This window comes from Equus caballus, chromosome 18 (genome assembly GCF_041296265.1).
Source record: "Equus caballus isolate H_3958 breed thoroughbred chromosome 18, TB-T2T, whole genome shotgun sequence".
Classification (NCBI taxonomy): Eukaryota; Metazoa; Chordata; class Mammalia; order Perissodactyla; family Equidae; genus Equus; species Equus caballus.
In genome coordinates this window covers 40,325,265-40,343,397 of record NC_091701.1, presented here as the reverse complement: position 1 = coordinate 40,343,397, position 18,133 = coordinate 40,325,265, and the positions used below count along the sequence as shown (strand labels likewise).

The following is an 18,133-nucleotide window of genomic DNA, read 5'->3' as shown; positions in this document are numbered from 1 at the left end:
GAAGCTGGGTCTGGAGTCCTGTAACTTGCCAAATTTTGCATTTTGTTGGGTTTATCATATTGCTATTTAACACGTTTTCCTGTTCTCTGTATTTCTTGCAAACTGGTGCTTAGATCTGGAGGCTCATCTGATTCAGGGCTGATTCATCTTTTTGGCAAGTCTGCTTCAGGGGTGTGATTGTGCCTTTCCTGTTGAATCGCATCAAGAGGCACATAAGTCTGGTTGTCTCTCGTTGTGTGATGTTGAGGTTGATCTGTCAGTTTAGCTGACATCCTGCGTTTAAAGAAAGTATTAGATACAGAAAACAAAACCTGTTTCTGTCTAGAAAATGAAGTGCCAAAGGAGAAACCCACAACCTCAGTTTGGGAGGAGAGAGCAGGCGATGTGGGGCGCTGACTTTCACATTGAACATGGTAAAGGGCTCAGAACACAATTGCCTTCTTTTGCTTCAAGTTTATGCTGTCTTACAGTGTCAAGATATGTTTGGATTTCAGGCATTTTTCTGCCTTCTTTTCCTTCTCGTTTGACTTCGAATAAGGATTTCTTCACCTTGCTTATTACATCTCATTTTTAAAAATGCTTCTGCCAGCTGCCTCTAAAATGTTAGTGAAAGTTTCGGGGGCTTGGAAAATGTCTTTCCAGGAGGTCTTGACAGCTGAAGTCTCAATTGTGATCACACTGGCTCTGTTTCTGAGTGACTCTTGCTCAGTCTGTCTTCCCTGTCTCTGAGCTTTCATTTACCTCTTCTCTCTACACTCCCCGGCTCTGCTCAACTCCCCAGCCTTCCATGACCCCATCAGTCTGTGAGATGCTCTTGCAACCAGCCCACTCTCCCTGTTCATAATGCTTCGTGGAGTTGATAAAGGAAATTTCATAGTATCCTGGATTTGAATGAATCCACAGTCCTCAAGAAGAACTTATTTAAAGAGAATCAAGTTTCCTTGTTTTGTGCTTCTTTTAAAACTGCATTTCTTCAGACAGGTAGCCCAGATGGTTTCTCAATGGAAAATGACTTTTCCCGAAGACATTCTACCATATCTGCAATGTTTCTAGTGCTTACACATTTGGGTGAATGAATATCAACTTCATGGTCATCTTGGGTAAGAGATAATTTTCTATTATTCAAAGGAAAGAGAAATACAACTGTGAATAATCGTATTTTCTGAGTGATTTCAAAATTCTCTCAATCCTGTTAGTTAATCTTATTATAACCATAAAAAATGACTTTCCCAAACATAGCTTATGATAATCCTGTTATGAAATACAAAGTGGTAAACTGATGAAATTATAAGCAAAGTCAGTTCTTTGAGAAGTTTCCACAGATGCCCTATTTTGAGCCTTCCCTTCTCTGCGGGTCTGAAAGAATTTGCAGTAATCTGTCTTCCAGTAAAAGATGTGTGGGATGGGGAGCGGACGAGCTTGGAATGGAGGCCCATGTGCTCTGTTCTCTCTTGGATATTGTGCTGTGGGTGTATGTGGTGATTGTTGCACTTTAGAAATTGAAAAATTAATGAAAATCTGAAGACACTAACAGGCCTTGCAGAATTCGATTTCAACTGTCGCTGAAGAGAAGTTGTGAGAGAATACCCATTTTCCAAAAAGCATCTGTTCTTTAGTAGCATTGGTTGGCGATTAAAAATGAAGACACACGTATATATTAAAATTTTTACGGTATCTCATTAATAGATTTAGTCGATTATGTTACCCAAGAATTTGATTTCTGAATAAAAAACCTTTTTGAGGTAGATAATGATAAAGCAATTCCTTCTTTCCTATACAACCACAACTAATCATAGAGGTTTAAAAAAATAGTTCATTTTATTCACTCTGCTTTGGAATGCTGGGTTATATGCTATTTGAAATCTCTTATCTGTGTGTAGGTGTGGGAAATGGAAAGTCATGATTTTTTTTTTTTTTTTTAAGATTGGCACTTGAGGTAACATCAGTTGCCAATCTTTTGTTTTCTTCTTCTTCTCCCCAAAGCACCCCCAGTACAGAGTTGTATATTCTAGTTGTAGGTCCTTCTGGTTGTGCTGTGTGGGACGCTGCCTCAGCACAGTCTGATGAGCATTACCACGTCTGTGCCCAGGATCTGAACTGAAGAAACCCTGGACTGCTGAAGCGGAGTGCGCAAACTTAACCATTTGGCCACAGGGCCGGCCCCCATGGAGTTTTCATTTTTTGGTGAAGAAGATTGGCCCTGAGCTAACATCTATTGCCAATCTTCCTCTTTTTGCTTGGTTGCCAATCTTCCTCATTTTGCTTGAGTAAGATTGTCGCTGAGCTAATGTCTGTGCCAATCTACCTCTATTTTGTTTGTGGGATGTCACCATAGCATGGCTTGATGAGCGGTGTATGGGTCTGCACTTGAGACCTGAACCCATGAAGCCTGAGCCACTGAAGCAGAGCATATGAACTTAACCAGTATGCCACCAGACGGGCCTCAGAAAGTCATGGGTTTTAAGATGCAGAACAGCCAGGACAAGAACCTTGACTCTGGATTCTGGGTTTCTTCAGCCCCTGAACAGATTTTAATACAGGGTAACTTGTAGCATCAGCATTTTTTTTTTTTTTTTATAAGAAATTTTTTTTTTTTTTATTTTAAGATTTTTTTTTTATTTTTTCCTTTTTCTCCCCAAAGCCCCCCGGTACATAGTTGTGTATTCTTCGTTGTGGGTTCTTCTAGTTGTGGCATGTGGGACGCTGCCTCAGCGTGGTCTGATGAGCAGCGCCACGTCCGCGCCCAGGATTCGAACCAACGAAACACTGGGCCGCCTGCAGCGGAGCGCGCAAACCTAACCACTCGGCCACGGGGCCAGCCCCTGTAGCATCAGCATTTTTATCTTTGCACATGCACTTGGGGTGGGAGGTGGGGATTAGGAGAGTGAAATCTGTTATTCAGATTCCTTGGCACGTGGTTGGCACAAAATAAATGTATGTTATTGATGTTGAAAATACCAGGAAGGAAAGTGGTGAGAGGTATTTTGATCTTAATTGCATGGTTCCAGTAACACTCAGCAGGAAAGTTGGCAGCTCCAACTTCTGGAATTCCACTTCAGAAAGGGAGGGCCACAAATTCAGGTCACCAAAGAATCTTACTGATGCACTTGGGAGACAAAATGACAAACAGCTGTGATAAATGGTCATTTTAAGGGTTCTCCTCTGTGACCAGCGTGTATTCCATGAAAATAGAAAGGACAAGAAAAGAATCTTAAGCCTGAAACTATAGAAAAGGTCAGAAAATAGCTTGGTGGCAGGCAAAGAATGGAAATGTCAAAAATTGGGCTAAAGAAAGAGAAGAAAGTGAAAAAGAAGATGCAGAGAATATCTTGTGTAAAATGGAAGTTGGGTGGTGGAGTCTAGGAGTCAGAATTGGGGGTTGTGGGGGGGAGCTGATTTCAAGAGCAGAGCCACATAGATAACTGGGCCCCACTTAAATGCCAGCATTCTGTGTTTTTAAGCCAGCAGGAAATGCTTCAGAAAAGTAGCAATATCCTTTGCTGAAACCCATTCAATTTAGAAGTGGAAATGTCAATAAGGCTGTGTTCCTGGGCTTTCCAAGCCAGGGGCATGTTCATGCTTTGTGTTGGCGAGTAGAAAAATAGAGCCCTTGGGTCTCAAAAGAGTATTTCTTCTAAAAATAAAGGCTACTGAAAATAAACTTTTATTAAATTTTCTTGCACAATTCAAATGCAGTCTGGTTTCTTTCCTGGCATGCCACATCCTGCTTCATTTGGAGAGAAAAACAGCTCCATTCTAAGCACCTCTTTCATTGTTTCTATCCCATGGACTCCGTATTCTGAAAGATTTTGTCAACAAAACCACATTTGATGAGCAAGTCACAGTTCTGTTTCTCATCATCAAATGTATAGACCAAATTTTGGATAGGCATCTCCTCAGTGCTGCTAACGTAACAGCCAACAGTCTGTCTGAGCGAGCCTGGGAGGCAGAGTCGCAATTTGGCCATTTGACTACTCAAATTAGCTCAGAGTCTATTTGGTAGTTTTGTTAAAATGGAATTTGAATATTTTTAGGTAGGATGAGTGCTCTCAGATCTGCCAAAGGCTACCCCGTTCCCTGTGGTGTTACTTCTGCTTCACGCATTTAGATGGATAGTCCGGCTCCTGGAGGTTCCCCTTGGGTGGGTGTGCAATTTCCTCTCGCTGAAAATAGTTCTGGATCCTGAGTGCTAATCTTTACCATTCCTGAGCAGCCTAGAGATCCCAGAATGGGGACCATAATTGTTCCTCTAAGGTAATCCATGTGGTTTCTGGGTGATGTGATCGTGGCCTGAGAATGTCTTAATCACCAGCTACCCCTTCAAAGTTTGGGCTGTTTCTAGCAACTTTTTCGTGCTTTGCTCAACTTTTGTGCACCCATTTGGCCACAACGTCCTTATGGCAAACTACCATTCAGGCAATAAACTCTCTTATCACAGGTCTTTTGTTCTCTGTCCACTCATTTGGTTCTTCTTTTCATCTTCCTTTGATCTTTAGAGAGCAGTAGAGAGAAGAACGAGCTCTACCCAGAAAGGAAATCAAAATAACCTTTTAAAAAATACAGTAATATCCTCCCCTGATAGTGCCTTGGGTTAACAAAAAGAAAAAGGAAATTTGATCTGATTATTAGGGAAAAAAATATACTTAAACTGTATCTGCCAGAAAAGGTCACACCTATTTGACACTGTGGTTACCATTGTACAATTAATGAAAATCTGTTAAAAAAAAAAAAAAAAAGGTGAGTTCCTATGTTATAAATCTTAGTTGCTCTTCATTTTATAATGGAACTTGTTTTTTAATTACTCTGGTATCAAAATATACACCCAAGCTTCGCTGCTGAAATTCTGCCTGAATTCGAAATGAGGCAGAGGAATATAACTTCTTGTAAGGCACTCATCACAACAAGAGGCAAGAAAACAGTGAGTAGTAATAATGTAGAAGAAGATGCACAGACTCCTAGGGCAGGAAGACCCTTGAGAAGTCAATTAGCTTAAGCAACTCATTTAACTTTTTTGGATTGTAGTATAATTTTGGTAATACCTCTAAACTTCTATTTTGTAAATTCGTTTGAGATTGAAAGTAGCATATGTTTTTAAAATATGACTAAGAGTTCAAAGCTTCAACTAAAAGAAAATCTCACCTTCTTTTGACCTTAACTCTGTAAATCTGAGCATAATAATTTAAGAGGCAGGATAGCACATGGGTTTTGACTTCTGAAGGATCTGGATTTGAATACTGTCCTCACCACTTATTACTGGCGGGAGTGGGAGGTAGTTTTCTATGAGTCTCTCAGATTTCTGCACTTGTGACAGCTTTTGTATCAGATAATCTTTTCGAGGATGTTTGTGTAGTGAACAGTTTCAGAAGATATAGTGTCTCCCACCAGGGCAGTGGGCAAATTTGTTTGCTATCCAAGATAATAAAAACAATGTGTTTTGGGGGGGCAAGCATTGGGGAGGTTTGTTAACATCTCTGTTACAAGAAGGGGTTTCCTAAGCCTGGGGTTCCTCAGCTGTGAGTCAGGCCCACTGTGTGTGCATCACACCTGGCCTGCTCTCCATTGCCTTTGTAGGACTTGGGGGCAGGGGGAACTACCATGACTAACTGTCCTGGGATGCCCGGGACTTTTAATACTAAAACAAACAGTCCTGGGCAAACTGGGATGGCTGCTCACTCTAAGTAGAAAATTGACATGTACACGAAGCTCATGGTGTTTGCTGTGCAAGAAAATAAAGTCCTGGGGCCGGCCCTATGGCCGAGTGGTTAAGTTTGCATGCCCCGCTTCGGTGGCCCAGGGTTTCGCCGGTTCGGAGCCTCAGCGCGGACATGGCACCACTCATCAGGCCACGGTGAGGTGGTACCCCACATGCCACAACTAGAAGGACCCAAAACTAAAAATATACAACTGTATACTGGGGGGATCTGGGGAGTAAAAAAGCAGGGGAAAAAAAAAAAAGATTGGCAACAGTTGTTAGCTCAGGTGCCAATCTTTAAAAAAAAAAGAAAATAAAGTCCTTTGTCTCTGATCCAAGAGCTTTGCGTCTTCTGCCAGCAAGCACGAAACTGCAGCAGGCTAACTCAGGAGCTTGCAAGTAGGGTAAAATCTGAGACCCATCACAGTTCTTGACAGATGTTTGGCAAGTACTTCCTTAAGCCTCTTTTCTTCGAACCGTAAAATGGAGATAAAACATCTGCCTCAACAGTTGTGAGGATAAAGGAAATGGTGCATGGAAAGCCTGAGCACCTGCTCAGGTCATGGTAGACCCTCAATAGATGTTGACAATTGCCACTTTATTACTATAATTCCTATTACGTAGAATTGCTCTAATTCAATAATTTTGTTGGTTCGGTTGTATGTGCGTATCTTCCTCTCAGTGTTTTCACACAATAGAACATAGCACATGAAAAAATGCTCAATTAAGTATTTTTGATCACTTTTATTACCAAGATCAGATAGATTTGTGGTTGAGTCTAGTTACTGACTAAAGTGTCCCTCAGCTGGATGATTCAGTGAATCTATATAGTTATTGCACTTTTTGTAAAGCTCTTTTTAATCTGGAAAACAATGCCTTAATAGTATTTAACAAATGACCTTTGACCTTCTCCATTAAAGATCTCCAGGAGACAGTGAAATTAAAGTTTCAGGTAACACTCATCAGACATCACTTGCTTGGCATCATATGGAAGCATTTCACTTCTATCATATAATAGAAGGTAAATGCCATGTGCGGCCCTGTTAATCTCAGCTGTTATGGCAAACAAAACTGAAAAATGGCAATTCTCATCACTATGCATATTTCTAAAGGTTTTATAAGTATTTTTTGTTGTGAATATGTGATGTATTTATGGTCCTTTCTTCTAAGAGTCAAAGACAGTTTTCTTTAGAAGAAAAAAGATCCCCAGGTTTTCTTTGATTTGCAGGATTTGGAATAACAAACATCTGGGCAGTCTTTTGCTCATCTGGCGATGTGAATAATGTTTGTATTTTGTGTGGCAGAGGAATGTAACATTCCTTTCATGGGTTACGAGGAAAGCATATTTAAAGTGAATGTCATAGTGAGATGATTTGAAACTGTCTAGGAAAATGGATCCATTTGGGACACTATGATTATATACCTCAGTTAGCTAGCTCATTTACGTGTGGATAAGACAAGAATGACAAACAGAAATGAAAACCCAGTGCCTCTGCCCACTCAGATGTGATCAAGAGCGAATAGAGCTCTTGCGTTATTCTATTTTTGTTCTGAAGCACTGATTTCTTTTTCGTCACGGGCTCAGTTCAGTTCTGGTTGTTCTGCAAATATAACATGAGACTCAGTAAATTCACTCTTAGGCCATCAGACTTTATCTTTTCTGAACTGGCAACTGCCTTGGTATTTCCTTTGGATCAAACGTGATTTATGGCTTGATGTTTACCTGTAGGAAATAGAGAACAGTCAGAAATGTTGCCTAACAGAGCCAATGAAGTTCTTAGTGTGGTGTAATCATACAGACATGGGGTATTCCTCTCTGGCTAGAGTTGAAAATCTTCCAACAGCCTTGAATGTTCTGTTGGTTTCTGTACATAGTAGGGAAGCTAGACCCATCAATAATGACCACTAACACACATTTAAATTTTTAATCTTATTTATTTTTATGGAGGTAAAATTGACATTTCTTAAACACTAAAACTGTTTGTTCCTGTTTTCCTTCACCTCAGTTCTTTTGACTTGAGTCAGGAACTCCTCTCTCCATTTCCAAATGGTTCAAGCCTCTTGCCTCTGAACGTGCTTTTCTTAACCCCAAAGCCTTGTCTGCAGACCTTGTTCTCTTTATTCTGTAGGCCCAAGGCTCCACACTTTTGTCTTACCCCTGAGCTATTGGTGAAATGTCTGCTGGAAGCTCTCTCCCCCGCCCCAGAGCCGGCAGCCCCATGACTGATCAGCCTTTTGTGCACCCCCACCTTCCTCCAGAGCTGGCCTCCATCCCTCCCCTATGAGTCTGCAGCTCTACACCCCTTGCCCAGAATCATTTGTTGCCTCAGCTAAGTGATTTCCACAGCCTTGGGAGACAACTTTGGGCGAGTTGTTGCCCCTGTTGAATCCTGACCTCTGGGTCTGGGTCACACTCAGAGGCTTTGCCTTTGGCTGTAACCCTACTGTTTATCTCTGTATTAGTCTGTTAAGGCTGCCGTAACAAAGCACCACGAACTTGGAGGCTTAAACAACAGAAATTTATTGTCTCGCAATTGTGGTGACGGAAGTCCAAAGTCAAGATGTCAGCAGGGCCATGCTCTCTTTCTCTGAAGGTGAGAGGGAAGGATACGCTCCAGGCCTCTCTCCCAGCTTCTAGCCTCAGACGTTCTTGGTTTGTAGATGACTCTTTTCCCTGTGTCTCACGTTGGCTTCCCGCTGTGTGTGTCTGCCTCTGTGTTCAAATTTCCCCTTTTTATAGGGATATAGTCCTACTGGATTAGGGCCTACCCTAATGAACTCCTGTTAACTTGATTTTTGGTAAAGACCTTATTTTCAAGTAAGGTCACACTCACAGGCACTGGTGTTGGAACTTCTACATCTTTTTGGGGGATATAATTCAATCTGTTACAGTCCCATTGCCTTTACATCTCGGCACTCTGTTTTCAGTGCAGGACCAGAAAAGCCCATCTAGAAACTGACCAGGGGCTCAGGCCACGGGATGAACTCAGGCCTGGCTCCGGGGCAGTGAGCTCTAAAGTCCATCCAGGATCCTCACCAAGCCACGCACCCTGGAGCGTGCCTTCTTTTGCCGTGATGCACAGCCACGTTTCCTGAGGCTTCAGCCACCCAAAAGGCATTGCCTTTTTCTAGCTTGCACAAGTTGCTCTACAAGCTAGCTGAAGTCCCATAAGGTCAACTTCTGATTTATTCATGGCCATTTAGCTATACTGAACATAGATTTTTTTCCAATTCAGTTATTTTGTACTCGTATTCATGTATAAACTATGTAGTCTGTTTTGCTTTTAAAAAATAGGTGTAACCTTTCTTTTAGTAGAAATAGCCTCACTGTCATCATTTTTTTTAAATAGATTTTTTTCCTTTTTCTCCCCAAAGCCCCCCGGTACATAGTTGTGTGTTTTTAGCTGTGGGTCCTTTCAGCTGTGGCATGTGGGATGCTGCCTCAGCATGGCTTGATGAGCAGCATCGTGTCTGCGCCCAGGACTTGAACCGGCGAAACACTGGGCCACTGAAGCGGAGTGCGCCAACTTAACCACTCAGCCACGGGGCTGGCCCCATTGTCATCATTTTTATCATCAGTCTAAAATTTATTTTCTGTAAAATTTCAAGGTTCAGAGGAAGGAAGCACAACAAACCTATACTATGCGTCAGATGAGTTAAGATTCACACAGGCGACTTAGCCTGGCTCCCTGCCTCCCCTTCCATTCCCGTCTCTCAAGTGCCTTGCAGGCTCAGTGTGTGAAAATCTGGAAGAAACGATTATTGCCACTCTTTTCTCATAGCAGCCAATTGTAGAGTGAAAATTGAGATCTGGACTTGGTTATCATTTGCAAAATTCCAGATATAGTTCACTAGTGGTTTGTAATTAAAACAGAAAATTCCGTCTACCACTGTGCGAACCTCCTCTCCAGAGATCACGATTGAGCGCTGAACACATTTGAATCACTTTCAAATCTCGTCATTGTTCATTAAATTCACTGGACAACAGTAGCCCGGGCTCAGCTTTCTAATTCTGGAGTTTGGCAAACACGGGCAGTATCTCTGTTGCTCACTGGGGCTGGGAATGCCAGCTTCGGAGAGACCAGCCTGAATGGCATCTGCCTCTCCATTTGACGCCAACTCTGTGCTCAGTCTTCCCATAGATTCATCTGCCTGGGCGTCTTTGCCAAACCAGTAGAGTAAGTCTGCATGGGACTGGAGACTATTTCCCTCCCCATGACCTCTCCAGAAAGCTCAAAAGCACAGGACTCTGAGATAACGACCTGCTGATTTAGCAAGGTCCGTGGCTAATGTGTAAATCCCAGGTTGTGCATTGTCCTGAGGAAGTAGACGATGTCTGTAAAAAATTGCTCAATTGAAGTCATAAAAAAGCCATGGTATATCAGAGTCTACTGTGGGGATAGATTTAGGGATAGGTTCATGATTTTTTGTCAGCATGTAATGCTTTTCTAAATAAAATCTGAGACTGCCCTTCTAATGTTTTTAGATTAAGCAGGATTTTTATGTTACCTTTTTCTTCTTTATCTGTAGTGATAGTTTATAGCCTCACAGAAGAGCCTGTTTTGTGCTCGTTAATTTGTATGTTCATACAAATATTGGAATAGAATACTCCCAGAGGGTGAAATCAGAGACGCAGGAGCTCCGATGTGGATGGCAGAGGCGGCTTCACGGAAGCAGAGTAAAAGTGACTCTTTAAGAGACGTGTGGAAGTGAGCTGGGGGAGGGTACCTGCTTTGTAGCTTTCCTGCAACATGAAGAAGCAGGGGCCATGGAGAGCCCTCTCAGGGCCAGTGCTGGCTGCAGCAGGGTCAGGTCCTAAGGAGTGGAGTGTTGCTAGTTTGGGGGTGGGGTTACGGGGTGGGACAAGAAGCCGTAGCTTTCCAGGGCATGGTAGTAGCTTCCATCACCAGACCATTTTTGAACCGTGATTTTGGAAATTGCCCCAAATGCCTAGCCTCTGAGCATGGTTCTACAGCTTTTCTGACACTTTTAGATAAGCCACCCCCAATTCTTTTAATAAATTCCTTTTCTGCTTAAATCAGCCAGAGTCAGTTTCTGTCATTTGTAGCTAAGAACCCTGACTCATTTGAGCACTCTGGTGGGGAAGCCAGAACTTGATCCAGAGAGGTGGACCACAGAGACCACATTCCTTAGCCCTGTAGGCACCACCTCTGCTTCGGGCTGGTCATTGTGCTAGGCTCTGGTCTGTAAGTGCCTCACCCAGGTGACCATGTAAATTATTGTTCAAAATGGGACATTTTTGAGAATGGAAAGGGCTACTATTTGTAGTTATGCCAGGACTGTCCCAGGCAAATGAAATGGTCTTCCTATCTACACGCCCTACTGAGGAATTATGCCTTTCTGCTTATGCTATAGCAGCGAATGGGATCTGCTGGGAATTATACGTGTCGTTTAAGGACCAGAGCTAAGGGTCAGACTCACTTGATCCTATCTTCAATTTCCCAAGATAAAGTCAATAATGTCTATTTAGTTTCTTTATTGGTAAATATTAAAACCCAAGAGGAAGTACATTTCTAGAAGGATAATGCCCACCTGCCCTTAAGTGCATGTGCAGAACTGTTCCAGGTCATGCTCACCATGAACAGTAATTTTAAGAAAAAAATAAAGCAAAAGGGAAATCACTACATTCTTTTCAATGAGCCCACAAAATTAACAAACTATGAAATGACTTGGTAATTGAGGATACACCTGAGACAAGGTTAGTGGTTCCATGGAAATCCACAGGGCAGAAGCATACAGAGACATTTTATTTTCTTAGTTGCTGATAGCCTTCCCCCTGAGAAGGGCATCATATTTGTTTGGAAGAAATACGCATAATAAACTGCAAGAGAAGACTAAGGCCCCAAGGGACAAAGTCAGGAAACAAGAGGAAATGGGTAAACTGCTTTACAAAGAGGGTTTCTGTCAGTGGAGCAGCCTTTGTTTGGTTAAGCACCTTTGGAGAGTTTGGGTCTGCAGAGGGGGCTATGCAAAAATGGGCTCAAAGCTGGAACAGAGCTCAAATGCTCTGCATGGAAGAAAGACTAGGGAGAGAGAATTAAGGAGGGAGAAGCCAGAGGGCTGGGAGCTGTATGGGGGAGTCTTAGAGAGAAAACCACTCCTATAACAATGCTATTGGGGGCAAGGCCAGCAAGGGTCTTTAGGAGAAGAGAAATATCTAGTGTGCCACTTGATTTGGTCTCTGTGGCCCACAGAGCTTCAGTAAAGACCAGAAAAATGAAACTGAAGTACTTGAAGTAATGGGCTTCCTGTGAAAATTGGTGAAGGGTCTGCATTCTGCCTCCAAGTTGACAGGGGTTCAAGATGTCCTTAATATACTTGGATGAAGGGATGGCTGATCATTTTTTCTGATAAAAGTGTACTTATTTTGCATCTTAGCAGAGAGCCAGCAGAGGTGGGGAGGAAACCATAACTCTGGGAAAGGTGAAATAGATGAAATGAGGAACAACAGAGGGGAAGAGAAAAAGGATTAGAATTCTAGGGAGAATTTGGGCAGGGAGCTCTGTCAAGATGCTAGCTCAAGTACAGACGTGGAGTGACAAAGGGTGGCCAGGAAAGGGTCAGGTGAAACAGACGTCCCTGCATCACTGAAGGCTTGGATAGCTCACACCATGAGTCCTAGAGAAACATGACCAAGAGGCCCAGATAAGCAAACGACTTGGGACACTGGGGACAAATCTCAGTGATACTGTTGAAGAGCACCCTACTAAGCTTTGGTGAAACAATAGGCGATTTTCCTCCATCTGCTTTTAATTTTTCTTTCTCCAGTTATGCCAAGTAGATTAACCAGGCGGATGTGTGAAGCGCAAAAAGGCAAGCTTGTGACTTATCTTCCACTCCTGCTTCTTCTTCTGTTCACTTCCAACTTCTGCCCACTTCCAGCTTCTGCCCCAATATTTTGAGAATAAAGTGTCCCAATATTTTGAGAATAAAGATTTTTTAACAAAAATCTCCAGAAAAACTGCAATAGCAGTTGCTTCTATTGATTAAAAAATACATATTGTCAATGCAATGACATTTCAATTGGATATTTATCTTATTAATTTTCACAGCATCTAAATACAATTGAAAAAATAGTAACACGTATTTGTTAGGATTAGATTTAACTGTAACAAAGATCTGAACAACAGTGGCTTAAACAATATAGAAATTTATTTTTCTATTACATAAAAGTCTGGAGTGGGGCTTCTCAGTCATTGGCAATCCAGACTGCTTCCAGCTTTTGACTTCACAGTCACTAGGGTATGGCCCTTGTCATCATGGTACAAGATAGAATTCTATGTAACATTTCCATAGCCTAAGAAGTAGAGTAGAAGAAGGAAGGAGAGAAGAGCACATATCTCAGTTGTTTCTTAAGGAAATTTCTGGAAACTTCCATGTATTCTTTCTTCTTACATCCCATTGACCAGAACTTAGTCACATGGCTACATCTAGCTACAAAGAAGCCTGAGAAATGGAGAGTTTATGCCTGCCTGTCACATGCTCAGATAAACTGTGGACACTCTAGAAGGACAAATGTTTATTGTGGTCATTAGCACTTTCTGTCCCAATAGATGTGTGGGATTTGTCCACAGCCGTACAGCAAGTTAGTGCAGAGTGAGAACTAGCTAAAACCCAGTTCTCGCAGGTTTCCTTTTGCTTGTTGTCTGGTATTTTTATTCTAGCTCCTTATCTTTTCCACTGAACAGCACACATATTTCTACATGGGCAGATGCCCCTCTGGTGACTTACCAGGTTTTCTTAAATTGCCATTTTCCTTTGTGTGTGTGACATTCTGGTAATGTATGTGAGGCTGGTGTGAGTCCTCTTGCCACACTTAGTACCACATGGCAGAATATTCTCAAGTCATAACAGATGAGAGATTTTGGGCTTAGGATGGTCTCTTGAGCACCTAAGAAAGTGCAGAGAAGCAAGGAGGCAGATAAGAATTGCTTGCAGCGCTTGGAGGAATTCAAGAGATAATCAGGCGGGGCCGCACTTGGCAGAGACTGAGATGAGACCCTCGGGGGTATGTAAGAGGGTGAAATATGTGAGTAATAAAGGAAGTCTTAGTGCTTGGGAGACCTCTTGCGTAACAGACTTTCAGGAGGTGAAAAAATACGTACGCTTACTATGTTGTTGCTGTATGCAGCTCAAGACAAAAGATGGGAGCCTTCCTGTTTAAACAAGGCATTAGAACCACGGCTTCCAGTTTCCTTTTCCTTTGTGCACTACTGTGAACTAGCAGGTAAAACTGGGGTCTCAACATTTGCAGAAAACTGACACTCACTCTGCTTAATACTCTCTTTGAAATCCAAAAAGGACAATTTAAAACTGATAACTTCTTAGCCCTTTTACAAGGTCAGGTCCTCATTTTAGATCACAAGAAAGCGAAATTACATAGAAGATTGCCTCATATGTTTCCTCTTTGCTTCTGCTGAGAATTACTAATAGATATTGAGTTTAGCTTTGTACATCTTTCTGCAGGAACAAGAAGTGTGGAGCCAACTCTTAACTCTGATGTGAAATCTCATTGGCCAGTTGACTGCTTCCAATATGGTATGGCGGGGACTCAGTCAGGGTTTAATCACAGAAGCAGAACTTCTAGGAGTATTATGGAGGAAGGGGTTTGTTAAATAATTGTGGGAGAAGCTGGGGAAGTAATGGCCTGAAAGGAGGAGTTGGAGAAATCAGAGGAAAGTCACTAATCCGCCTCCAGTGAAGGGCTGGCATGGTGAGTGATTTGGAACTTGCTAGGGAATCTATCTGGGAAACCAGATACATCCAACTGTCAGAGTAGGACCATGAAGGAGAGCTGGTGAAGGGCGTGGTCTCTGTGCAACTATTGCTTCTGAAGTCTACAGCCAAGCTTCTGGTGGGGGGACCTGGGCTGCTCTTGGTCGGTAGTGTCGTCATTTGGGAACAGCTGGACACAGAGCAGGAGAGAGCGAGAATAAGCTGGAATTTGCCTGCATCTCTGTGTTTGTCTATCAATTTCAGAGAATAATGACTTCTGCTTTACTCCTGCCTTCCAAACTTCATATAGGGGGCGAACCCCATGGCTCAGTGGTTAAGCTGTGCTCTCTGATTCAGAGGCTCAGGGTTTCCCCGGTTTGCATCCTGGGCGTGGCCCAGGGTTTCACCTGTTCGGATCCTGGGCGAGGACATGGCACTACTCATTAGGCCATGTTGAGGCTGCGTCCCACATACCACAACTCAAAGGACTCACAACTAAAATATACAACTATGTACTGGGGGGATTTGGGGAGAAAAAAAGCAGAAAAGAAAAATTCAAACTTTGTACAGATTCTCCTTTTGGCCAACTAAGAACAACAAGGGGATTCTGGGAAACGTAGTTCCAGCTAAACCAAGTTGACACAGTACACATCCCTACAGTAAAATAGCCTAAAAAGGGAGGGAAATCATAGTTTATACATTTCAAGAAAGATTCTAAGATTAATGAGTCCCTGGTCTACCTGGTTCATGTATTTACAAGTACAAAAATGAGAAAGTCATAGAAAATGAACCAGTTACAAAATATCACACAATATTTACATTTTATAAGTGTGGAGCACCTATAAGATTTTGTCCTTAAAATTTCCATTATAGATCTGGTTTTTGTTTCCAGTAACTACAGGGGAAAAATGTCCAGGAGAATTAGTTGAAACACTGAAAGCTTTCCTGGGTTTGGTAGAGTATCAAGAACAGAGGCCTGTACTCTGTGGACCACAAAGTCTCCCATGCCATTTAGAAAGGTGATTATCTCGGTAACAATCCCACTAATAGTTTCACACTTTGTGCTTATTAATGTTTACTACAGATTATTTCCCTTAACTCCATTTAGCTGTCATCTCAGCTGTTTTCTGGCACATTAACAATATGGCAGACCACCAAAGGAAGCCTGGTCACAGCCTTAATATTATGCACAAAATAATTTGGCCGGTGAATTGGATAGATTGGAAAACCAGAGCAGATTTCATTTTACTCAGAAGATTCCAAGGGGTTGTGGCATCTCAAGCGTGACAGCCTTGTCGTCTTTGTAGAGCAGAGGCCTCAGAGAAACGTTAGGTTGAGAGCTTCGAAAGAAGAAACCTCTTTAGTCTGGGAATTCACACAATAGGGGAGCGCGTGCTGAAGCTCTTCAGCCTTGGCACTCTATCTGTCTTCTCCGTGTAGAGGCTAGGTTGAGAGGCACTGAAAGGTGGCACCCCTTTTCCACAGGCTTCGATTAGCTAAGCTCAGGGCTGGCCCAGGGTCAAACCACGGAGACCACTCCCTCTCTGGTGCCTCTCGTTCCACTCTTTTTTGCCTTTTAGATACCCCCTCCTCCAATGCTGGGTGTTCTCATTAAACCTTTGATTGCTTTGAGGTCATTCAAAGTTGTTTGCCCCTTAGGCCAGCTTTGATTGGCCAATGCTTTATGTTTCAGACTTTCCATTTTCTCTGCCCCCATAAAAATGTACATTCCAGTGTCCCTCTGCGACCTTCCCCTAAGCTAATATCACAATATTGCTAATGGGTCCAGAAATATTCAGTCAACAAGAGTCTCTTTAGCAGTAGCAATTGGGTGTGTCTGGCTTCCCAGATTTCCCAGCAAGTTCCAAATTGGGCAGTCTGATAGAAAGATAATTTGGGCAAGCCTTTGGCAGTTTCCACTGGCCACCTACTTCACCTACGTGTTGGGTAAATCACAGATATAAATGTCTGTTTGGTTAATTATTAATGTGATTGATGGTTACTGACTGCTCAAATTCAAGGTCATAAACGTTTTGCATCTGTTAGGCACTTGATGAGTGCTTATTGGCTCAAGCGGTCTTTAAGTAGTCTTTGTAAAGGATTTTACTCTCTTACATTACAGGGACAAGTGGGACACCAATATTCTGGGAAGGAGTAAACAGTAGCTCCAGAGAGGAGTAGCAATTATGGATAGCGAGGCTGTGTGTGTGGTCTGGAGGGCCTTGCCACACATAGCAAGGACATCTGAGGCTCTAGGCCAGGTGTGTCAGCACACCTGAGCTTGTGGCAAGATTTGGAAAAGAAGGTGAGTCATTATTGGGATCTGTCATGGAAACGGGTGGGGAAGTCCCAAGTGCAGCCATGGCAGACAAAACAACTGAGCGAGGCCTACAGAGTCTGTGCCTGAAGGAGGTTCAAACCTTTCACAGGAACTCATCCTTTTCTAGAGGGTCTGGGATCTCTCAAACTCCTTTCATAGGTCCTGTCAGGGTGTCAGTCCTACACAGGTAGGTCCTGCACTCTTATGTGCTAGGAGTGTAGGACACTGTCTGCAGCTTTTCCTGCCTGTAGGGCATATTTGGTGATTGGCATTAGCCACTTACTGTTGAATAAACTCTGCCTTTCTCATTGAACTATCCATTGAGGGCAAGGACTGAGTTTTGGTACTTTAGGGTCAGCTGCAGGTCCCACACATAGTAGGAAGCCCAAAATGGTGGTTACTGATGGTGTTTGGCTAATTGCTTTGACCACACAGTCTAGTAGAACAAGAAGCAGACTCGGAGTGAAGGTATTTTGGAGTGAATCTTGGTTTTCCAGGTTGGTCAGCTCTAACTTTGGGCTACACACAATCTCTCTGGGCCTTAGTTTCCTCATTTATAATGTGGAGGTCTGACAATCCTGCCTACCTCCCAGGGTTCTTGGCAAGATCAAATTGGATCATGCTTCTAAAAGTGTGTGGTTGGGGCTGGCCCGGTGGTGCAGCGGTTAAGTGTGCACATTCTGCTTTGGCGGCCCAGGGTTCACCAGTTCAGATCCCGAGTGTGGACATGGCACTGCTTGTCAAGCCTTGCTGTGGTAGGCGTCCCACATATAAAGTAGGGGAAGATAGGCACAGATGTTAGCTCAGGGCCAGTCTTCCTCAGCAAAAAGAGGATGATTGGCAGCAGTTAGCTCAGGGCTAATCTTCCTCAAAAAAGAAAAAATAAATAAATAAATAAAAGTGTGTGGTCAACTCTAAAACTCTATACAAACTTAAGATGCCTATATGCATATTTATAACTAGATGGAAATTCTTTTATTTTTATTTACCAAAATACATTTAGAGTGAACATTTGTTCGAAAAGAACTTTCTGATAAGCCTGCTTGGGGAAGAAGCTGAGATTCCAAAGACTCTAGTGTTTCAGGGAAGGGAATGAAAATACTCTACTTGAGATAAGTTGAGTTGTGTTTTGTTTGCTTGTTTTTGGCAGGGGAAGGGGGGATATAGAGTGAAGTGGAGAGATGAGATAAAAACAGGAGAAATTATCTTCTCTAGGCTATATTTCTAAATTCATAAGGGCCAGACTCCTTCCGCTAAGAATTCTTAAAAACACAACTTGGGGAATAAATTCTGCCCTCTTAACCTCATTGTTATCTGTAGAATGCTGTCTGCCAGGACACAGGAAGTAGGCCTTTTATTTGTTCTGTATAGAGCATGCTGGTATG

The 18,133-nt window shown here is 42.6% G+C and overlaps 1 long non-coding RNA gene across 1 annotated transcript in view; it reads left to right on the top strand.

Annotated features, from left to right (window-relative positions):
- Positions 1–322: 322 nt before the first annotated feature.
- LOC138918771 (uncharacterized) overlaps positions 323–18,133 on the top strand; it is a 37,767-nt gene continuing 19,956 nt past the window's right edge. Inside the window, exons 1-4 of the long non-coding RNA XR_011428498.1 lie at positions 323–413; positions 978–1,100; positions 14,180–14,251; positions 16,551–16,733. This is a non-coding gene — a long non-coding RNA (uncharacterized lncRNA). The remainder of the gene's footprint in view (positions 414–977; positions 1,101–14,179; positions 14,252–16,550; positions 16,734–18,133) is intronic.